Source organism: Orcinus orca, chromosome 6 (assembly GCF_937001465.1).
Source record: "Orcinus orca chromosome 6, mOrcOrc1.1, whole genome shotgun sequence".
Lineage (NCBI taxonomy): Eukaryota > Metazoa > Chordata > Mammalia > Artiodactyla > Delphinidae > Orcinus > Orcinus orca.
Genome location: NC_064564.1, coordinates 91,433,890 through 91,459,297, shown reverse-complemented (window position 1 = coordinate 91,459,297; position 25,408 = coordinate 91,433,890). Strand labels below are relative to the sequence as shown.

The 25,408-nt window shown below is 33.9% G+C and overlaps 1 long non-coding RNA gene across 1 annotated transcript; it reads right to left on the bottom strand.

The window, feature by feature from the left end:
- Positions 1 to 1,108: 1,108 nt before the first annotated feature.
- On the bottom strand, positions 1,109 to 7,417 carry LOC125964666 (uncharacterized). The gene is made up of 3 exons (XR_007477902.1): positions 7,344 to 7,417; positions 4,529 to 4,601; positions 1,109 to 1,149 (listed from the first exon to the last, which is right to left on the bottom strand). It is a non-coding gene; the product is annotated as an uncharacterized LOC125964666 (long non-coding RNA).
- Positions 7,418 to 25,408: the final 17,991 nt, after the last annotated feature.

The window sequence follows — 25,408 nt, the reverse complement described above, 5'->3', positions numbered from 1 at the left end:
TAAGAGAGAACCAAAGGGATATGCAGATACCCTTCTTAAGAATCTTGGATTTATATTTCTTTATTGCATTAGGCTGATTCATATTACAGCTGTCCAGCTTGTGTTTTCTTACCTTTAAGCCTCCACCATGTCATGGTCTTCATACCATTTTCATAATTTCATTTCCCATTTCCAGTTTCTGCTTTAGGGTTTCCATAATGTCAACACTTTTCCGGACATTGATGATAGGTACAAAGATCCAGATGTCACTTAAGTCCATATTCCTATGCACTCCTTAATAATGGTTGAAGATAATAAGACTACTGGGAGTATTTTACCAGAAAAGAAGGTAAAAATATGCTTATTTATTTCATCTTATCTGATAGGTTTTCCTTTTCCACCTCCTTCTGATGCTCATCCCTCCCTACATCCATTCATCCTCTATCCCCCTGGTAAAGAGATGTGGATAATTATGAGGAAGCATTATAAGGGAGATAAAATTGGATGTCAAATGTATCTGGACTATGAGAAAAGTTTTTATGAGATAAAGGCATATAATTATGAGAATAAGTTACATAAGTTTTGTTATTAGTTTAAGATATTAATTGTAACCCCCAAGGTAACCACTAAGAAAACAGCTAAAAAATAGACTCTAAAGGAAATGACAGGGAATCAAAACTGTACACTAAAAACTAAACACAAAAGGAAACAGTAGTAGAAGTGAGTAACAAAAATGATGTAATATATGTAGAAAACAAATATCAAAATGGCAGGAGAAAATTTCAGAGTATTTACAGTGCCTTGGGGCAGAGAATTGAGCATAGAGGCTTTTTCCCCTTCAGACTCCCTTTAATATTTTCTTTATTTTTTTATAATGAGCTAGATTTTGTTCATTATGAGAATAATGTAGGTTTATATAAATAAATTAAAATGTTGGTAGGCTAAATACCAGTCTTGGTATCATGTATAGGTCTAAATGGGCAAAAGTATTAAACTGTTTGCTCCTTCTCCAGCTATTACAAAACTACCCCCAGTAGAATTTTCTTTCATTTTTTCTAATTACAGTTGATCCTTGAACAACATGTGTTTAAACTGCACAGGTCCACTTATATGCAGAGTTTTTTCAATAAATACTTACTGTAGTACTGGTCAATAGGAAGTTGGTTGAATCTGTGGATGGGAAACCAAAGATATGGAGGGTTATAAAGTTGTACGTGGAATTTTTTACTACACAGTAGTAATTTTTTACCCTAACCCCCACATTGTTCAAGGGCCAACTGTACTAAGTAAAAATAAATCTTGGTATAGAAATGAAATTTTACACAGAGTGATAAAACTAAGGCACACTGATATCTTTTCTAATAAAGGAAACTAATCACTTAGGTCCCAGAATACAAAGCTATTGTTTTTCCAATGAAGACAGATTTTTAAAAAATTGATTAAAATTGTATCACTTGTTTATTGTTTTTACAAATTCTAGAACATTAATGATATCTCTAATCATCTGCTAAGAAAATTTGTAAATCAAATTTAAACAGTGCTTAGAATAAAAATGAACAAAACTGTCTTATTACAGTAGTGTCTGAGTGTATTGTGTTTACTTACTAATAAGAAACTTAATTGTTTTCCAAAGTTTAAATACCCATTATTAGGGATGACTGAGAATCTGTTAAAATGAGGAAACTAACAAATATGTTTACATATCAAAATGGATTTGCTGACATCCAGCAACTGAGTGAGCATCTCTTATCGGCTTTAGAGGTAAAGCAGTACCGTGTTTAATCTCCTTATTCACAGATATGTTTGTATCTGTGTACAAAAACTAAAAATAGAACTACCATATGACCCAGAAATCCCACTACTGGGCATATACCCTGAGAAAACCATAATTCAAAAAGAGACATGTACCACAATGTTCATTGCAGCACTATTTACAATAACCAGGACATGGAATCAACCTAAATGTCCATTGACAGTGAATGGATAAAGAAGATGAGGCACATATATACAATGCAATATTACTAAGCCATAAAAAGAAATGAAATTGAGTTGTTTGTAGTGAGGTGGATGGACCTAGAGTCTGTCATACAGAGTGAATAAGTCAGAAAGAGAAAAACAAATACTGCATGCTAACGCATATATATGGAGTCTAAAAAAAAAAAAATGGTACTGATGAACCTAGTTGCAGGGCAGGAAGAAAGAGTTAGACATAGAGAGTGGACTTGAGGACATGGGGTGGGAGGGCAAAGCTGGGACAAAATGAGAGTAGCATCGACATATATACACTACAGAATGTAAAATAGTTGGCTGGTGGGAAGCAGCAGCATAACATAGGGAGATTGGCTTGGTGCTTTGCGTTGATCTAGAGGGGTGGGATAGGGAGGATGGGAGGGAGGCTCAAGAGGGAGGGCATATGGGGATATGTGTATGCATATGGCTGATTTGCTTTGTTGTGCAACAAAAACTAACACAGTATTGTGAAGCAATTATACTCCAATAAAGATCTGTTAAAACATAATTTAAAAATTAAAAAATATATATATAAAAAATAAAAAAATAGACTATTTGTTGTTTTTGCTCAAGATGTCTAATCTTGAAGTGATGCATGTGTTCAGAGCCAGTTAGATATAAAATATGAAAGCTGAATTTAGCATCTAGACTTATGTAGACAAACGTTCATTGTCAGTGGGTCTCCAGATATTGACAGTGTTGACTTGCCATTGTATCAGATATGGTAGTCCCATGTAAATAGTTTCAATGTGTCTTACCTCCTTGATTCTCACTAGAAGTTGATTTTTAAAATCTATTTATTTGATTATGTGAGTTAGTTGATACTCTTCTAACAATGGTGATATATTAATTGGTGAGATCAGTAATTGTTGGTTTAAAATCAAGTGACATGCATAGTTTAGTGCCTATATAAAATTATTTTTTAGTTGCAAAAAGCAGAAACATATTCTAGTTAACTTAAGCGGTAAAATTGAATAAAAGAGTTTGCATTCTGAGAGTAGAAACAATTGTAAAAACAAATAATTAAATTAATAATATAAAAGAAAATGATTTCAGTCAATAAAAAGAACTATGAGGAAAATGTATGAGTAATGGGATAGAATAACTGGGAATGTTTCAGGTGATAAATTATTCAACTTCTGTGGTCAAGAATTTAAGCAGTAAAGGTCCAAGTAAAGGTATAGTTATTGAACAGGGCTTTGAAGGAGTAAGAGGCATTTCCTCTTGGCTAGAGAATAATATGTGTAAGCCTTTAGATAATTAGACAGTAATGAATACAGGGTTATAAATATTTTTCCTGACTGTAAAATTAAACTGCATTTCTCTTTGTTTCCTTGTCAGATTGTGCACTTGAGCAGTTATACTGCTACTCACACAGTTGTTTATAAAAATGCCCATGTCCATGTAATTGCAGTATTTGGAGTAACTTTTTTGTTGTGGTTTTAATCTGTTAGTCTCATGAGTGAAAATTTTTATTTTAGCATATTTAAAGCTGTTTGTTTTTCTCACTTTGAGAGTACTGTTTTCTTGTCCTTGACCCAGTTTCTCTTTTACATAGAGTTTTATTTTACTGATGAGTTTATGTGTGTATAATGAGACTAACTTCTTTCCAAACTCTACGTGTATGCCCCACCCTCCAATATTTATTCAGCCTCTGCTCACTTTCACCCTCCAGCCCCCTTGTGTGTAAACTTGCCTTCAAACCTGTAGTTGAAATAACTGTCTTAATGTTTGTCTGTCATTGTTGGAGAGTGTCCTATCCTTCAAATATTTCCAAGGTACTAATAGGTAATTCTGTATAATCTTAAATTTGCTTCTAAGCAAGTTTGTGAACTTAAGTCAGTTATGCATTCTTTAACTAAGATAAAGTGAACTCAGAGAATGGTGTCATGAAATTCTTCATTTTCTTTTCGTGGAAATGATAAACTTAAAGCACTGAAACATGAATTCTTGATATTTTAGTATTATATATTTCCCTTAGTTTGTTTATGGATCAGAATTCCATCCGGAAAGTAAAAGTTACACCATATCAATTTTTTTTTCCTGAAAATGTAGACATCCAGAGAATGATAATATCCTAAGATTTGGAATCTAGGAGGGTTGGAGGTTCCACTTAAATCTTGAATCTTAAGTTGCTTCTTCTAAATCAGTCTTTCTCAAAAAACACTGAATTGGAGTTTCAGGCCTGGTGCAACCTTAAATAAGACTCTTCAAATATCACCATGCTCATTGTTCCTTGTAGATATAGCTTCCCTGGGAACCCCTCAGGAGAAGAGATTATTGACAAAACAGCAATCTGACATTCTTGAGTCTGTGTCTATCAAAATTATGTCAACTTAATTCCCAAAAATATTCAGCTAAGGAGTTTCAAAATGATACAAGTTTATAAATACTCCTTTGTCTTGATTCAGACAGGATAATCAGGCAACTTGAGACTTCTGGAGAAATATAAAAGTGCCAGTCAGAATCTGACCTGTAGAACAGTTTCAAATGTTGGAGTGGCCCATGAATGAGGTATACAAACAATACTGTAACTTACAGCATCTGTATGTCTTTGTATAACTCAGACTCAGTCTGATTTAACATCCATCTTCATAGTGCTTGGAGAAGACCTAGAATGGGAAGAACAGATCCTGCTGAGTGGATCAGAACCTTCTTAATTTATTTTATGACTGTATATATATCAGCCATCAAGATGATTTCTATCAGTCCTTCCTGTTTTGCTAATTTAAGATCTCATTTATCTTATCTTGGAAATGTATTTCTTATTCGTATTCTTCATCAGTTTTGCACCAGTCTTTCTTTCCTAGTTGTCTGAGGTTTGGGTCTGTCTTACCACACTGCTAATTCCAGCTTAAATTTGCCTGTATTCGTTCTTGCTTCTTATGGCCTGGATGCCTGACTCCAAATTCTAGCTGTAGAGTTACCTCCTACTATGCTTGTCAGGAGATCCCTGCATTGGGGAGATGTTAATAGATTGAACTATCACTACTAGACAGAATTAGTTGATGCTCTGTGTGAAGAGTGGTCTATTTAGACCTCATTCTGTTGGTCACAGCCTTCACCCAGCATTAAACTATGGAGATCTGTTCAATACTGTTTCATCACATCTGCTTTCCAACATGCCCTTATAGAATTGGCTATATTTATTATATTGTTAGGATTATACATAAACTTTTTTTCTGAGTTCCAATCACAAAATTTAATGTATAGACAACATTCTTAGGAATAGAAGGCTAAACTGAGTCTGAGTAGTTTCCACTTGGTATGGTTAGTCACATTGTTTTTCAGTATCTTTTTTCCTTATTTATCCTCCAAACAATTATTTTCTTTACTAGGCTATTATTCACTAGCATTCACTAGCATATCTGACATAATGTTAGCCGTTATGCTTATGAAATAGGTGGTACAATATCTGAAACTTGATAAACTTTATAAAATCAAGTCAGCCGTACTCTTTTTTTTTTGTAATAATCTACTTTTATTTACAGTGTATCTATTGTGTTATTTATGATTTAAAAATCTGTGAAGATTATTCTTAAGATATTGTAATGATTGATATAAAACCTAATGTCTTTTTTCTTAAAAAATTGTACTTACTACTCCATGAAGACATCCTTTACAAAAGAGTAATTCTTGCAATATTTTAACACCTATCTGGTAAAGTGTATAAAATAATAAACTTCTGTTTAAATTAATTTAGGATCAGCTTTTCAAATAGATAAAAGTGACCATAAAATAATTGGCAGATTTTAAGAATATAATAAAAAAAATTTTCTTCTTCATCTATTGTTTTCAAAGCAAAAGACAAAGGAAAGTGCTGCTCAGTATAGATGAACATTTGGTTATACTTCAGTTTTCCTGTGGACCTGCCTTTCCCAGATCCTGTCTTGTTTGTCTTCATGAGTGTTCTTCCCAGCCTTCTTTTCTTTTTCATAGCTTCCTTTTTCATATATTTCAATTCAAGTAAAATCTCCCCAAATCTTCATTATTTCATGTCATAACATCTAACTAATTTCTTTTGTGGGACTCCTCATTATTTTATTTACCAGCCTGTTCATTTTCCCTTATTAGTCTTAGGTTCAGTGAAGTCACAAACTATGTCTCGCATATTACCAGTAGTATATAGGAGCTCATAACATATTCTGAATGAGTCCTTTGTCAAATATATTTATTACAGTTATCTTCTATCACCTTCTGGCTTGCTTTTTTACTCCCATTAATGTGTCCTTTAATGAATATAAATTCTTAGTTTTAATGAAGTCCAGTTAAATCAATCTTTATTTGTATGGTTATTGTCTTTTATGCCCTTTTAATACATTGTCCTTACCCCCAAATCATGATAACATGTTTCTGTATTTTCCTGTAGAAAATTAATTGCTTTACCCTTAAGGTTTAAATCTACAATTCATCTTGGATTAAGTTGTATTTATGGTACATTTTAGAGGTTGAGGTTTATATTATTTACCTTATTTTTATAATAATCCTGTCTAATAAGACATATAAAAACTCAGTGTCTTAAATAAATTAGCATTTATTTAGTTCATGAACCTAGGGGTTATTGACTGCTTCATTCATATATCTAGAAGTTAGATAAATACCTGTTTATCTAAGACAATATCCTTCTGGGATGACTGAGATGACCTGGATTGACTTAATATATCTTTCTTTTTCTAGCAGACTAGCCTAAGAATAATTTCATGGAAAAGTCAGAAATGCAAGAGTGACTGCCTGCCCAAACACATACATGATTTTTAAGACATCTTGCATCACTTTAGCTAACTTGCTATTGGACAAAGCTAAACGCATGACAAATCCAGAGTCAGAGTAGGAAGGTACTATAAAGTTTCATCTGAAAGTTATGGATAGATGGAAAAGGGATTACTAGAGTCTATCAATACAATCGATTTGCCAAACTCTGCCCAATAACCATTATTATTTACATCCTGCCTATATGTAAAATATGCTCAGTCTTATCCTAGGACCCTGATTATCTCACCTGATTAAGAAGCAAGTTAGAAAACTAGTATTTTGTGATTTACATTTGGTCTAGAGATTACATCTTTAGATCCATACACATATGAAATGAAAAGGCAAGTTACTTGTGCCACATATTCATAACATAAAATGGTGCAATAGAGATAGGACAATCACAATAAACATTCAAAAATATAAATAATTGAATACACACTGCAGTCACTGTTTCATACCAATTCTGAAATATTGCTGGACAAATGTGTCCCTTACACAATTCAAAATATATAAAATTATATCCCAGTATGCTGTCTTGGAATGGTTTCCCAGTTAATCACTTTCCATAACATGACTCTGACCTGTAAGATGCCAATTTTTACCTCAGTACTCTTCTTGGCTACCTTTGACGTAGCAGTTGAAATATAGGCCTCTAGAGAACAGCGTTGAGATTCATTCCTGCCTAGAGAAAGTTGGATACCTAGGGTTATTTTTATAAATTTAATCATCTGTCACGAAAGCGATCCTATGGTAAGTACAATTTCCTAAAATACATAGTGGACTTCATATATATATATCTGATTAGTACTTTGAATGAAACATTAACATTGCTTTCCAGATGTAATTCTCTTAGTAAATTTGTTTACTGCTACCGTGGAATCAGGCTTCTGTGAGACCATACACTGAAGCTAAATAGGTACTTTTTATCCAGCTGAGTATGCATCACCTTAAATTCCTTCAGAACTTATTTCATAGAGATTATTGGCCACATACTTGATTTGATCCACATCTCTAGACCATGTCCTATTTTGAGAATCTACTGCCTGCTGGTGAGTTTGAGAATGAAAACCAGCCTGCAGTTAAGATAGTCGTTGCCTCTGTTTGGCTTGCTTATTTGTCATGGGGGAGTTGGCTGGCCTTTAGCTCATGGAGGAGCAACTGAAGTATTCTGCCTCCACTTCACATACCTCTCATCTCAAGCAGAACAGCTCAGGCATGTTCTCGTGCAAAGACAGAGATGCAATAATCAAGATCCATTTATATAATGCCCTTTCAAGTCTCTCCTTGTTTATATTTTCTAACTTTCTATTGGCCAACGCAAGTCATGTAGTGGAGCCTATGGTCAGACTTATATGGTGGTATAAACAGGACATGGATACAAGGAGGAGTGAAGAATTGGGGCAATAAAGGCAGATATTCCAAAACAAAGAACTCTTTCATGAACAGTATTCTTCTACATATATCCTTGTATTATTAGAGATTCTTCCTTTTATAGTTTCCCTCAAATGTTTTATTTCCAGAATAGATGTCTAACACATTGGTTAGACTTATTTCCATTTTTTTTGATGTTATTGTCTAATGATATTCTAAAGGACATTTTCTAATATAATTTTGTACTTATTTGTTGGAAGAATTTAGAGTAAGAATTGAGTTTCATATTTGACCTGGTATTGTTTGATCCTGCTGAAATCATTTATTATTTCTAATATTGTATCTGCATATTCTTCTGGATTTTCTATCTACATCATATTGTCATCTACAAATAATTATTTTATTTCTTCTTTCAAATCTTTACAACTTTTATTTATTTTGCTTTCCTTACTTCAAACACTAGAAAATTCAGTGGAATATGAATAGAAAAGACTTATGCTTGTCATACATGTCTTGTTCCTAGCATTAGGGCAAAAGCCTTCAGTCTTGTACCATTAATGCAGTGTTTGCTTTGGGGTGTGTGTGTGTGTGTGTGTGTGTGTGTGTGCATGTGTGTATGTGTGTGTGTCTTGCTTGTTTGCTTTGTCGATACCACTGATCAGATTTTTAAATTTATCTTTTATTGCTATATTGCTGAGAATTTTAATCATGAAACTGTTTAATTTTATCAAGTTATTATGTTCTGCATCTAATGAGATTATATATTTTCTTTTATGATTTAAATATGATGATAACATAGTTTTATTTCTAAATGTTAAACAAATCTTGAAATAAGCCCAATTTTTTGTGATATAACATCCTTTTTATATGCACCTAGATTCAAGCAGTTAATATTTTGTTTAGGATTTTTGCATCTAAGATCATGAAGGATATTGGCGAATAACATTATTTCTTTGTACATGTATCAAGGGTCTGCTGTTTTCATTAAAATTTAAGAAAGAGTTCAGTCTTATTTTATGTTTTCTGTTTTTAAATAATGACGTTACTTTTTAAAATGCTTAGAAAAATTCACAAGTGAAGTCATTTAGGTCCATTATTTCTTGTATGGGAAGATTCTTGATTCTTGATTCTATTCATTTTACAGATAAGTATTATGTTTTCTATTTCTTCTTGTAGTTGTTTTGATAATGTGTGACTTCCAAGGATTTTTCCAGTTTATTTAAACTGAGTAATTGATTGGCATAAAATTGTTTTCAATATCCTTTTATCATTAATGCCTCCAATATCTTCTTTTTTCCTTAATTGATCTTGCTATGAATTTATCAATTTATTTGTCTTTTTCAAAGCCAACTTTTGATTTTATTGGCTTTCTATATTGTGCTTTATTATTTGCTTTATATTTGATTGGTTTCTGCTGTTACATTTTATGTCCTTTCTTCACCTCTTCTTGAATTCAGTTTTCTGTTCTTTCTTTAGCTTATGAGATGAAAGCTTAGGTAATAGATTTTTAGCCTTTCTTCTTTTCTAATATATGTATTGAGACAATACATTTTCTTTTTAGCACATTTTTAGCTGAATCACATAAGTTTTGAGATATTATCTTATAATTTAAAATATTTTCTAATTTTAATTATGCTTTATTATTTTACCTACATGCTATTTATGATTGTACTGATTAATTTTAAATTCTTTTTTTTTTTTTGCGGTACGCAGGCCTCTCACTGTTGTGGCCTCTCTTGTTGCGGAGCACAGGCTCCAGAAGCGCAGGCTCAGTAGTTGTGGCTCATGGGCCTAGTTGCTCCGTGGCATGTGGGATCTTCCCAAACCAGGGCTCAAACCCGTGTCCCCTGCATTAGCAGGCAGATTCTCAACCACTGCACCACCAGGGAAACCCAATTTTAAATTCTTGAAGACTTTCTATTACTCTTTTTTCCTTGCTCAATTCTGTTGTGGCCAGAGAAAATGCTCCATATGATTTCAACCCTTTGAAATTTATCAAAAAATACATTTCAAGTAAACAATCCCTATTTACTTAAAAAATGTGTATAGTATGCATTTGGGTTTTGTGTACCGAATTATACCAGTGCTACTAAAAGCGTGGAACATAGACTAGTGGTGCCCTACACACTATTATTGATACTCAAATAAGATAACTATATTAATTGAAAAAAGCATTTAGAAACGTTCATAGTTTCTGTAGTTCACCCATGCACATGATCAATGGATTGTTGTTGTGAACAGTATGTAGACATGTTTGTGTGGTAGTCAATTCACATGGTAAGTTACATGTAGGGAGTGTTGTGAACCAGTCTTTTTCAGGAGGACATATCATAAGTGATATATTAAGGCTGTTTATCAGCTTTATCCCCAAAGTTTATTAAAATCTGAGAAAATAAAAGCTTTTGTTTATTTTTACAACTAAATGTGAATATTAAGCTATTTCCTTATTTTGCTACTATAAAAATAAAATTCATTTGTAATCAAGACAGTTTGTGGTTTATAGTCAAATATTATTACTCAAATTTGGTAAGCAATTTTAATCTTTATCCTCAGTCCTACTTTACTAATCATGAAACAAAATTACCTGTCGTTTATGTCAAAAACACACATGCACACTGACTTTTCTGAATGCAGCTATGCTAATCAAACAATAATCGTACAAATAATTTGGAATTAATGGCATTCAAAATAGTTTGTGCTAGTTTTACTTAGAAGTATATTCCCTCATATCGAGTTTGGTTATGCAGCCATATTTAATAGTGAAGTGCTCAAATCACAGCATTTATTTGTGGAGATGTATTGGTTAATGAAGCAATAAAACCATCAGCTATATATTAAGCAGCAGCATTTATATATAAAATCTAAAGTTATAAATTCAAATAAAAAGAATGCTTTGAAAGAAAGTATATTGTCTTTAAATGCCACTACAAGCAGATGTTCAGAATTTAGCATAGAAACAGAAAACATTTTGTGAGGTTCTAATAAGGTATAACTTTTGGTTACTAGGACTAAGAAAATAAAAAATGAAATAAAAATAGGACTTGGAATAAACAAATAAACATAAATGAATGTCTGATCATGTTAGACCGAAGAAAAATATGAATATACAGTTTGAATAATTCCATCCAATACTAAACAAATAAATTCTTATGTCTTGAATTCCTTTGTTTATATATATTTAGAATTTAGGCTCTTTGATCTTTTAGTAGGAACAAGAGGTTTTTTGTTATGAGGTACCAATTATGTAAGGATAAAGTAAGATCTTATTGTATAAAATTGTAGATATTGAAGTAGCATGTCTAAATCCTATAAACTTTGCTCCACTACTTACCACAGTGGACACAGGAAGTTAAATGATATTAGGGTTTGAAGTGATAGGGGATTTGAAATTTAGAGCTCTTATAGTATTTGTGAAAGTCTTTCAATAGAAATATAGGCCAGGTATCCCTTTCCCTCTCCCAAGATATTTCCTATTTTTGTGCACCAAATGAAATTCTGCTACTCTATTATATTTTTGGAAATATTTTGGACTTAGAAATCTTGGGTTGATTTCTGATCATCCTAAAAGTCTATTAAGCTCTTATTTACTTATTGGGTACTCTAGTATATTGTGAATGAAAACAGATTTCATTACATTGTTCAATAGTCAGAGCATAAAATAATAATATAAATAATTGCATTACTTTTTGATATATAAATTATTCTCTTTAGAGTTTAATAATCACTGATTTTAGAGAAATTTATGCAATTTTTTTCATATTTACATACCTGAAGACCTGGATTGTGGTTAGCTACACAATTATCTATTACCTAGCCTTTAAATCTCTGTCTAGATGTTAGCTGAGACCTTCTAAAATGTAACAGACACATAACATAGTAATAGTAAAGTCAAGTGTATAGTTGATTTTTACTATAATCAGTTATTCATAATCACATAAAAACAAAACTTAATTTTAAATACCTAAAAGTTAGATAGCCATTATTTTTTCAAAGTCCTTATTATTCATAGGTTAGAAATTCAAATTTCTGTGATATTCTGTCATCTAATATTCAGTGCTTCATCTTATTCTCACTGCTTCCTATATATTTATTCTGATATGTTATCTTAAAGAGATTCCCAGCTATGGAATTTCCATGTGGAAATGTGCACTGCCTGTGTGATTGCTTCACTGTTATATTTCTCTAGCTCTGGATTTCTCTATTTGAAAGAGGTGCAATTGAGAATAAACCTTTATGCTTATTAAGGTTTTTACCTTTCTACACATATTAATCAGAGAAAGCTTTATCCCATTTAGCTGCCAGTGAAAGTATCACTAATTCAAGATAAGGGTCATTTACAGAATCTATTAAGCAATTGACATATATCTTGTTTCAGAAGATATGTCAGAACTATTTCCAAGAGAGTTTCAGAAATCCAGAGACATTGCAGAATTTGCAATTGGCAGGGCATGAGAACTCAGCAGTCTCAGTCTTCTGGTTGAATATGATGACAGCTGCCTTGACAAATATACCCAAGCCCATAACAAAAATACAGTAATCAGAGCTTTCTCTCATGCTGTAAGTAGAGTGCAAATTTAAATTGTATATAGTATAAGGTTGGGCTATCTCATGGTTGATGAAAAACTGTATTTGTAGTTGATCTTTGTTGTCACATGAAGTTCAAAAGTATAAATTCTAGAACACAACTAGCAAACACTAAGCTGAGAAATTCTGGAATGATGAGATCGTTATTTTGTGACTTCTCACTGAAGTAGAAGCAAAGAGTTTTAGCCCTCACTCTGGAGAACAGGGCTAGTATACTCACTGATCAAAATCTAACTTTACATCATTGCTGAGGAATTTTATTCTAGGATTTCATTGTGTCCATAAAGATATATGGACAAATAAAATAGAAAACCTGGCACTGGTGCTATAAACAACAGATGAAAGAAAACTATATTTCAAAATATAGGCTCCCAAGTTGGAGGGAATGTACAGTCACTATGAAAAACATATGGTGGTTCCTCAAAAATTAAAAATAGAATTATCATATGATCCAGAAATGCCTCTTCTGGATATATATACATATATATATATGTATATATGAGAATTAAAAGCAGTGTCTCCAAGAGATATTTGTATACCCTTGTTTATAGTAGCACTGTTCATGATAGCCAAGAGGTGGAAGCAACTAAAGTGTTCCTCAGTAGATGATTGAATGAACAAAATGTGGTATATACACACATGCAATATTATTCAGACTTAAAAAGGAAGGACATTCTGACACATGCTACAACATGGATGAAACTTGAAGACATTACACTAAATGAAATAAGCCAGTCACAAAAAGACAAATACCGTATTATTCCATTTATATGAGCTCTCTACGGTAGTCAAATTCATAAAAAAAAAGAAGGTAGAAGGGTGGTTTCCAGGAGCTGGGGGGAGAGGGAAATGGGGAGTTGTTTAATGAGTGTAGACTTTCAGTTTTGCAAGATGAAAAAGTTCTGGAGATTGTTTGCACAACAGTGTGAATATATTTAACATTACTGAATGGTATACTTTAAAATGGTTAAGATGATAAATATTATGTGTATTTTGCCACAACTAAAAAAAGTATAGACTCAGTTCTGCTAATCACGTTTTTGACAGTAATAAACAAAGAAGGGTATCCTTGACCTAAAAATATGTGCTAATATTTTCTGAACCAGTATTTGAGAGATAGCTTCATGTAAGTGTAAAAATACTGATTCTCAATTTGTAGGTATAACTGTAGGATATACTGTCTGCAATGATAAGAAAAGCAGAATGTCATTCCTCTGAAGTATGGAAACAATTTTCTGAGCCAGACTCCTGACTCTAGATCTTATTAGTTTCTCTTTTTCTCTACAGCCATTCTGAGATTGCAACACCAGGAATGTAACACAGTAGGTAGCATTTAGAAGGGAAAAAAGTTAAGTAGATCTCCACTTTTCCAATACACCAACACAAATTACAATTAGACTAAATATTTTAATATCAAACCAAGAACAAGCATTTCTGGATGTTTTTGAATACTTAAATATTTCTAATAAAAGGAAGGGAAATTCAAAAGTTCAATAGATCAGAACACCTAGAAAATAAGCCTTCTCTAAGTTTAAAAAAAAGAAAAGGAAAAACAATTAGGAAAGACATTTACACATAATAAGACAAAACTTCAATATTCTTAATATACTAGGAAGAAAAAATGAATAAGAAAACACTCTTCAGTGAGGAAAATAAAGACTATAAATTATTCACAGAAGTAGAAATTGTCAGTAATCAAATTACAATATAAAGAAGGGTAAGCAGATGAAAATAGAAATGATTTTTTTTTTTGCTTATCAAATTTGAAGATATTTAAAAACAAAGTAATATTAAGTGCTAATATTATGTGGTGAGATCATTATTCTTCTACATTGTTGGAAGGATTTTTAGCTGTATTGCAAAACTCAAAATCACTACATTATTTATTGGTGTATTTTTTATGCTACATGGTATCTGTGCAAGGAAAAAAATCAGAATGATGAGAATATATTTATATATTGATATAATGAAATTTAACATATTATAATTTATAATTGAAAAAATTACAAAATAACTTAAAAAGTGGAGTAGTTACTTTCTATACCAGTGAAATGAAATTTCATGCAAGCTAAATGAATAAGGTATTTGGAGACATTTTATTTTAAAAAAATATTATAATTATAAGGGTGCATATATTGAAAACAATAGATAAATATAGAAAATGTTTTAAATTATTATAAAACACTTTAATGATTTTAATAGATTGTCAGATTATGGTGAATGTTTTCCTCTTTTGATAACTTTTATATTTTTCTAATGTATTGTATACACATTTTTATTATCATAAAATATATTTAAAAATTTATGAAGCAGCTGTAGAACTCAGAATTAGAACATGCATTATATACTAAAAAGTCTAAGTAAGTTTTTGTATTCTCTCTGTATATAATACATGAATTCCAAGAAAATGTTCCATTTTCTATTTTGTCTTATATTGATTGTTGTTTCCCAGGTACCCAAAAGCCCTTGTTGGTACATTTAGTTTTCATGAAACTTCCTATTTTCTCATCTTTCAAGATGAGGAATTGAAAACTTGATAATTGATTTAAGAAAAGTAGAAAGGAATTAGGGGGATACTGTGCTTGGAATTCTAAGCAGTGCAATCAACTGTTATCTATAAGTATTTATGGGGAAGGGCCCCAGTTAGAATCAAGGAGACCAGATGGCATGGAAGGAAAAAGAGATACAAATAATATTTTTTGTTGAAAATGAAGCATTAAGGTAGATTCTAGGATTCCTGTCTCTAATTGAGACTGGTCTAAAAATTGAAGCAAGGCTGAGACTTCAATTTGATATCAGTAAAAACTGATAAAGCATTCCAAGTTATTTATCTCCTTTTTTATTCCCATACAAAGTAGTGTTCTCTTCCTCTAGTGTGCTATAGAACCTGTTATGCCTTCCTGTAATTATTGGTTCACTTTCTTTCCCCTCTGATGACTGTGGCCTTCTGTAAAATAGAATCTATGTCTTTTACATGTCTTCTGGTTCTATCCTAGGTCAAAATAGATGCCCAGTCAATGTGTATTCCTAAACTTCCTTTTCTTCTCCCATTACCCCTCATTCTCCTCCTAACTAATATTACTGAGAAATTCTGTGTGCTACCCCTTGTGATAAGTACTTAATGTAAAGTATCTCATGTAATTCTCATGTTGAACCTATAAGATAGTTCTGTAGCCCCCTCATCCCAAGTTTGTAAAGAAGAAAACAAGAGATCAGCTTGGGCAAGAAGCTTGCACAATCTCACAGTTAGAAGCAAAAATATGAATAGGGATTCAAGTCTTGCTAAAGTGAACTTTGAAGGAATGGAGTAGATAAAAATTAGGGGGTGAATGATACCTTGCAGTGTTTTGAAGAATATTTTGACATTTTATCTAAATTGGTGGTTATTAGATAAATTTACTTTGAAGGTATTTGGCATCTTATGTAAACTGAGTCATTATTTAAATTTTGGGAAAATTGGGATAAATTTAGGTAAATTCATAAGAAGTTAAAATGTCTGTACTCTACCAGTATGGTTTACAATTTAAATAAAAAATGATCAGACTCCCCTCAGTGAATAACTCTAGTTTTTTTCTTGATGCTTTAGATTTTATAATTCACATGAAATAATTTAGATGAAAGTAATATGCAAATGATGCTACTGTGTTTGATTTTCAAACAAAATTAATACTCTTAGTTTTAGTTAAAATTTTAAAACACCTTATTTTATGGCATCCAGTAAATAAAATAACATCAAATATCTTTTTCCCCAAATAATATAATTGGCTTCATTGATCTTAAGCTCTAGAAATTCAGATTCACAGGGCATTGTTAAAATGCCATAGCTTACAATTTGATTCTATCCAAAAAATGCTTTCAACACATTTTTTTTTTTCATAAATCAAAACCTGTGCTCTGAGACACATTTGTAACTTTGGATCAGCTTGTACAACTGAGCAAGCATTTTATCTAATGAATGTCATTAAGAGTTCAAATCTGCATTAGAGATGAACTAAATGGCAAATGTAGCCTTTAAAGAAATAAGATTAGAGTGTTTCTTTTCTCTCTTATCTTCATGAAGCTTACTCTGTAAAGAGTTTCCTGGGCAAAATGCCTTCTGGCTTAAGGGTCAATCCAACTGAGCTCTACATTTATGCTATAGCTCAAAATCTTAGAATGATGAGAGGTTTCTAGAAGGAATGCTAACTCAGAATTCAGAGATCCATTCATGGCTTCTTGCTTGTGGGACAAATGAGAGATAGAAGGTCTAAAATTATACCTGCCTTGACTATACTTTATCTTCTAATATTAGATCTGAATATAGCCTTCAAATGACATTGCATTTATTCATTTAATAAATAAAACCAAAATCTTAGAATATTTTCTTTTCCATTATCTTTGTTGTGTGTTTATATGTAGTTTGTTCCTGTTTTATAACAATTTTAGATTTACAGAACTATTGTAAATATAGCACAGAATTCCCATATCATCTATACCCAATTTCCCCTGTCATTAACACCTTACCTTAGAATTGGTCACAATTCATGAACTGATATTGATACATTATAATTAACTAAAATTCACACTTTTTCAGAGTTTCTAAATTTTTCCTTAATGTCCTTTTCTGGTTTGACGATTGCATCCAGGTTATCACATTATGTTTAGTAGTCATATCTCCATAAGATCCTCGTGACTATGACAGTTTCTTAGACTTTCCTTGTTTTTGATGACCTTGATGACTTTTTAGGTTTGGTCAGGTATTTTATAGACAGAACACTGTATAGACGGTCCCCAACTTACAATGATTCAGCTTATGATTTTTCAACATTACAATGGTGTGAAACAATATGAATTCAAGAGAATCCATACTTCAAACTTTGAATTTTCATCTTTGCCCAGGCTAGTGATATGTGGTACTTACTGTACTCTCTCTTGTGCTGGGCAGTGGCAGTGAGCTGCAGCTCCCAGTCATACACTTGATCACAAGGGTAAACAATAGATACACTTGCAAGCATTCTGTACCCATACAACCATTCTTTTTTTCACTTTTAGTACAACATTCAATAAATTGCATGACATATTCAACAGTTTGTTATAAAATCGGCTTTGTATTAGGTGATTTTAAGGTTTTTTGTTTTTGTTTTTAATCTTATATATTGGTCCACTCTGAATGCTATCTTCTGGTGGAATATTCTGTAATAATCTCCAGGAAACATATTAATATCATAGCCACCTTTTGATGGAATATGATCTACCAAGTGATGGGCAGGTTGGGGGCAGGGGAGGAGAGACAGAAGCCTAAAATGCTATATTTTATTTACTTGTAAAGGGAACAACACATCATTGAGCTGAAATCAGTGAGGGTGCCACTAGAAATGACTTTTCTGATAGTCTATATGAAGATGAACTTTTTGTCAATAAGGAAATTAATTTAAAATAAGAATCAAAATTTAATTAGGTAAAATGACAGATACTGAGAAACAAAATTATTGAATCTCAGAACTAAATATACATGTAAGAGTTCTAATAGGATTCAAAATAATTGTGTGTATTAGGTAATCTATGTAAACTAATACAATAATAATTGCTATACTGAAAATAAAAGAGAATAAATAGAAAAAACTGAGTCAAAATTTAGCCATCCCAAATTTAACCAAACAGCAACTTAATGCAGGAGGAAGTATGGAATAGGAGTGTACTACTGTGAAAATTTCTTTATTTTGCCAGGAAAGAAGGCAATAGAAAAAAATCCTAAATATAAAGAGTTAGAAAAGGAGAGATTCAAATGTGAATGTATGGATTTATTTACATGTAATGAACAAAGGTAATAGAGTCAACATATGGCAAAATAAAAAGTAATAATGATCCTTGTGGGCAAATATCTTATTTTTTAACATAAAAAAATATCTAGGAATGATCGAAGAAAGAGGAGGAAGGCAAAGTCGTGAAAGAGGAAGGGGAACAGAAGAAACAGTAAAAAGAGAAGAATGTGGTAGAGGAAGAAGAGGGAAGGTGGAGGAGAAATATAAAAATATAACCAGAAAAAAATGTGTTAGGACAATAAATGTACAGGTGTTAAACTATTCTTTTGAAATTCGTATCTATTTTGGAAATAAAAAGTAGCAAATATAATCAATTATATGTTCCCTACTATTGGTAGATATAAAACAGACAGCTACTTAGCAATGTTGGATATACAGTCATTCCTGGATACCAAAATCAGTGTTTGCTCAAGTCCCTTATATAAAATATTGGCCTTCTATATCCTGAACAAACCATGGATTGATCCCTAGGAATCCATTCCTGTGGAACCTTCTAATATGGAGGGCTAACTGCACAATGATGAGTTCTGGGGAAAAAAACAGCTAAGTATCATTCTTAATTAAAAATCTAGAGAATAAAGTAAAATTCGAGAATGAAAATAATAATAAAGAATTAGTATTGAGAGACCTTCAAGATGGCAGAAGAGTAAGACGTGGAGATCACCTTCCTCCCCACAAATACATCAGAAATACATCTACATGTGGAACAACTCCTACAGAACACCTACTGAATGCTGGCAGAAGACCTCAGACCTCCCAAAAGGCAAGAAACTCCCCACGTACCTGGGTAGGGCAGAAGAAAAAAGAAAAAACAGAGACAAAAGAATAGGGATGGGACCTGCACCACTGGGAGAGAGTTGTGAATGAGGAAAGTTTCCACACAATAGGAAGCACCTTCACTGGCGGAGAAGGGGGGTGGCAGTGGGGAAGATTCATAGCCACAGAGGAGAGCACAGCAACAGGGGTGAAGGGGGCAAAGCAGAGAGATTCCTGCACAGAGGATTGGTGCCAACCAGCACTCACCAGCCTGAGAGGCTTGTCTGCTCACCCCCTGGGGCGGGTGGGGGCTGGGAGCTGAGGCTCAGGCTTGGAGGTGAAATCCCAGGGAAAGGACTGGGGTTGGCTGCATGAACACAGCCTGAAGGGGGCTAGTGTGCCACAGCTAGCCAGGAGGGAGTCTGGGAAAAAGTCTGGAACTCCCTAATAAGCAAGAGACCATTGTTTCGGGGTGCACAAGAGAAGAGATTCAGAGTACTGACTGGACGAGCTTCGGAAACGGGTGCAAGCCGCGGCTATCAGTGCGAACACCAGAGAGGGGCATGAAATGCTGGGCTGCTGCTGCAGCCACCAAGAGGCCTGTGTGCAAACACAGGTCACTATCCACATCTCCCCTCCTGGGAGTCTATGCAGCCTGCCACTGCCAGGGTCCCATGATCCAGGGAAAACTTCACCAGGAGAGCACAAGGTGCACCTCAGGCTGTTACAACTTCACGTTGGTCTCTGCCGCCACAGGCTCGCCCCACATTCCGTACCCCTTCCTCCCCCCAGCCTGAGTGAGCCAGAGCCACCTAATCAGCCGCTAATTTAACCCTGTCCTGTCTGAGCGAAGAACAGACCCCCTCAGGTGACCTACATGCACAGGCGGGGCCAAATCCAAAGCTGAACCCCAGGAGCTGTGCGAACGAAGAAGAGGAAGGGAAATTTCTCCTAGCAGCCTCAGGAGCAGTGGATTAAATCTCCACAATCAACTTGATGTACCCTGCATCTGTGGAATACCTGAATAGACAACAAAACATCCCAAAATTGAGGCGGTGGACTTCGAGAGCAATGATATATACATTGTTTTCCTGTTTCTCTTTTTCTGACTGTGTATGTGTATGCTTCTTTGTGTGATTTTGTCTGAATAGCTTTGCTTTTACCATTTGTGCTAGGGTTCTGTCTGTCCATTTTTGTTTCGTTTTGTTTAGTTTTTGTTTTCTTTTTTTTTTTGTAGTATAGTTTTTAGTGCTTGTTATCACTGGTGGATTTGTTTTTTGGTTTGGTTTCTCTCTTGTTTCTTTTTCTTCTTCGTTTTTTTATTACTTTCTAATTTTTTAATTTTTAATAATTATTTTATTTTTAAAATAAATTTATTTTAATTATTTTTTCTATCTTTTTTTCTTTTTTTCTCCCTTTTCCTCTGAGCTGTATGCCTGACAGGGTCTCAGGGCTCCAGCCAGGTGTCAGGCCTGTGGTTCTGAGGTGGGAGAGCCGAATTCAAGACATTGGTCCACCAGAGACCTCCCAGCTCCAGGTAATATAAAACAGTGAAAGCTCTCCCAGAGATTTACATCTCAACGCTAAGACCAAACTCCACTCAACGACCAGCAAGCTATAGTGCTGGACCCCTAAGCCAAACAACTATCAAGACAGGAACACAACCCCACCAATTAGCAGAGAGGCTGCCTAAAACCATAATAAGGCCACAGAGACACCAAAACACAAGAAAGACAAGATCCAGCCTCAAGATCTGCCCACAAGAAAGACAAGATCCAGCCTCATCCACTAGAACACAGGCACTAGTTCCCTCCACCAGGAAGCCTACACAACCCATTGAACCAACCTTAGCCACTGGGGACAGGCACCAAAAACAGCGGGAACTACGAACCTACAGCCTGCGAAAAGGAGACCCCAAACACAGTAAGTTAAGCAAAATGAGAAGTCAGAAAAACACAGCAGATGAAGGAGCAAGATAAAAACCCACCCGACCTAATAAATGAAGAGGAAATAGGCAGTCTGCCTGAAAAAGAATTCAGAATAATGATAGTAAAGATGATCCAAAATCTTGGAAATAGAATAGACAAAATACAAGAAACGTTTAACAAGGCCCTAGAAGAACTAAAGAGCAAACAATGATGAACAACACAATAAATGAAATTAAAAATTCTCTAGAAGGGATCAATAGCAGAATAACTGAGTCAGAAGAACCGATAAGGGACCTGGAATATAAAATACTGGAAATAACTACTGCAGAGCAGAATAAAGAAAAAAGAATGAAAAGAACTGAGGATAGTCTCAGAGACCTCTGGGACAACATTAAACGCACCAGCATTCGAATTTTAAGGGTCCCAGAAGAAGAAGAGAAAAAGAAAGGGGCTGAGAAAATATTTGAAGGATTATAGTAGTAAACTTCCCTAATATGGGAAGGGAAATAGTTAATCAAGTCCAGGAAGCTTAGAGAGTCCCATACAGGATAAATCAAGGAGAAGCATGCCAAGACACATATTATTCAAACTGTCAAAAATTAACTACAAAGAAAAAATATTAAAAGCAGCAAGGGAAAAACAACAAATAACATACAAGGAAATCCCCATAAGGTTAACAGCTGATCTTTCAGCAGAAACTCTGCAAGCCAGAAAGGAGTCGCAGGACATATTTAAAGTGATGAAAGGGAAAAACCTACAACCAAGATTTATCTATCCAACAAGGATCTCATTCAGATTCGACAGAGAAATTAAGACCGTTACTGACAAGCAAAAGCTAACAGAATTCAACACCACCAAACCAGCTTTACAACAAATACTAAAGGAACTTCTCTAGGCAGGAAACACAAGAGAAGGAAAAGACCTACAATAACAAACCCAAAACAATTAATAAAATGGTGATAGGAACATATATATCGATAACTACCTTAAATGTAAATGGATTAAATGCTCCAACCAGAAGACATAGACTGGCTGAATGAATACAAAAAGAAGACCCGTATATATGCTGTCTACAAGAGACCCACTTCAGACCTAGGGACACATACAGACTGAAAGTGAGGGGGTGCAATAGATATTCCATGCAAATGGAAATCAAAAGAAAGCTGGAGTAGCAATTCTCATATCAGGCAAAATAGACTTTAAAACAAAGACTATTGCAACAGACAAAGAAGGACACTACAGAATGATCAAGGGATAAATCCAAGAAGATAGAACAACTGTAAATATTTATGCACCCAACATAGGAGCACCTCAATACATAAGGCAAATTCCATAAAAGGGGAAATCGACAGTAACAGAATCATAGTAGGGGACTTTATAACACCCCACTTTCACCAAATGGACAGGTCATCCAAACTGAAAATAAGGAAACACAAGCTTTAAATGATACATTACACAAAATGCACTTAACTGATATTTATAGGACATTCCATCCAAAAACAACAGAATACACGTGCTCTCAAGTGCTCATGGAACATTCTCCAGGATAGATCATATCTTGGGTCACAAATCAAGCCTTGGTAAATTTAAGAAAATTGACATCGTATCAAGTATCTTTCTGACAACAAGGCTATGAGACTAGATGTCATTTACAGGAAAAAATCTGTAAAAAATACATACACATGGGGGCTAAACAATACACTACTTAATAACCAAGAGATCACTGAAAAAATCCAAGAGGAAATAAAAAAATACCTAGAAACAAATGAAAATGAAAGCACGACGACCCAACACCTATGGAATGCAGCAAAAGCAGTTCTAAGAGGGAAGTTTATAGCAATACAATCCCACCTCAAGAAACAAGAAACATCTCAAACAACCTAACCGTACACCTAAAGCAATTAGAGAAAGAAGAACAGAAAAACCCCAAAGTTAGCAGAAGGAAAGAAATCATAAAGATCAGATCAGAAATAAATGAAAAAGAAATGAAGGAAACAGTAGCAAAGATCAATAAAATTAAAAGCTGGTTTTTTGAGAAGATAAACAAAATGGATAAACCATTAGGCAGACTCATCAAGAAAAAAAGGGAGAAGACTCAAATCAATAGAATTAGAAAGGAAAAAGGAGAAGTAACAACTGACACTGCAGAAATATGAAGGATCATGAGAGATTACTACAAGCAGCTATATGCCAATAAAATGGACAACCTGGAAGAAATGGACAAATTCTTAGAAGAGCACAACCTTCTGAGACTGAACCAGGAAGAAAGAGAAAATATAAACAGATCAATCACAAGCACTGAAATTGAGACTGAAAAATCTTCCAACAAACAAAAGCCCAGGACCAGATGGCTTCACAGGGGAGTTCTATCAAACATTTAGAGAAGAGCTAACACCTATCCTTCTTAAACTCTTCCAAAATGTAGCATAGAGAGGAATACTCCCAAACTCATTCTCGTGAATACCATCACCCTGATACCCAAACCAGAAAAAGATGTCACAAAGAAAGAAAACTACAGGCCTATATCACTGATGAACGTAGATGCAAAAATCCTCAACAAAATACTATCAAACAGAATCCAACAGCACATTAAAAGGATCATACACCATGATCAAGTGGGGTTTATCCCAGGAATGCAAGGATTCTTCAGTATATGGAAATCAATCAATGTGAGACACCATATTAATGAACTGAAGGAGAAGAACCATATGATCATCTCAATAGAGACAGAAAAAGTTTTCAACAAATATCAACACCAATTTATGTTAAAAACCCTCCAGAAAATAGGCATAGATGGAACTTACCTCAACATAACAAAGGACTTGTATGACAAACCCACAGCCAACATCATCCTCAATGGTGAAAAAGTGAAACCATTTCCACTAATATCAGGAACAAGACAAGGTTGCCCACTCTCACCACTATTATTCAACATAGTTTTGGAATTTTTAGCCACAGTAATCAGAGAAGAAAAAGAAATAAAAGGAATCCAAATCAGAAAAGAAGAACTAAAGCTGTCACTGTTGGCAGATCACATGATTCTATACATAGAGAATCCTAAAGTCTCTACCAGAAAACTACTAGAGCTAATCAATGAATTTGGTAAAGTAGCAGGATACAGAATTAAAGCACACAAATCTCTTGCATTCCTATACACTAATAATTAAAAATCTGAAAGCGAAAGTAAGGAAACACTCCCATTTACCACTGCAATATAAAGAGTAAAATACCTAGGAATAAACCTACCTAAGGAGACAAAAGACCTGTATGCAGAAAACTATAATACACTGATGAAAGAATTTAAAGATGATACAAACAGATGGAGAGATATACCATGTACTTGGATTGGAAGAATCAACATTGTGAAAATGACTCTACTACCCAAAGCAACCTACAGATTCAATGCGATCCCTATCAAACTACCAATGGCATTTTTCACAGAACTAGAATAAAAAAAATCACAATTTGTATGGAAACACAAAAGACCCCAAATAGCCAAAGCAATCTTAAGAAAGAAAAATGGAGCTGGAGGAATCAGGCTCCCTGACTTCAGAATATATTACAAAGCTACAAAGACAGTATGGTACTGGCACAAAAACGGAAATATAGACCAATGGAACAGGGTAGAAAGTCCAGAGATAAACCCATGAACATATGGTCACCTTATCTTTGATAAAGGATGCAAGGATATATAATGGAGAAAAGACAGCCTCTTCAATAAGTGGTGCTGGGAATACTGGACAGGTGCATGTAAAAGAATAAAATTAGAACTCCCTAACACCATACACAAAATTAAACTCAAAATGGATTAAAGACCTAAATGTAAGGCCAGACACTATAGAACTCTTAGAGGACAACATAGGCAGGACACTCTATGACATAAATCACAGCAAGATCCTTTTTGACCCACCTCCTAGGGAAATGGAAATCAAAACAAAAACAAACATATGGGAGCTAATGAAACGTAAAAGCTTTTGCACAGCAAAGGAGACGGTAAACAAGACAAAAAGACAACCCTCAGAATCAGAGAAAATATTTGGAAATGAAGCAACTGACAAAGGATTAATCTCCAAAATTTACAAGCAGCTCATGCAGCTCAACATCCCCCAAAAAACCAAACAACCCAATCCACAAATGGGCAGAAGACCTAAATAGACATTTCTCCAAAGAAGTTATACAGATTGCCAACAAACACATGAAAGAATGCTCAACATCACTAATTATTAG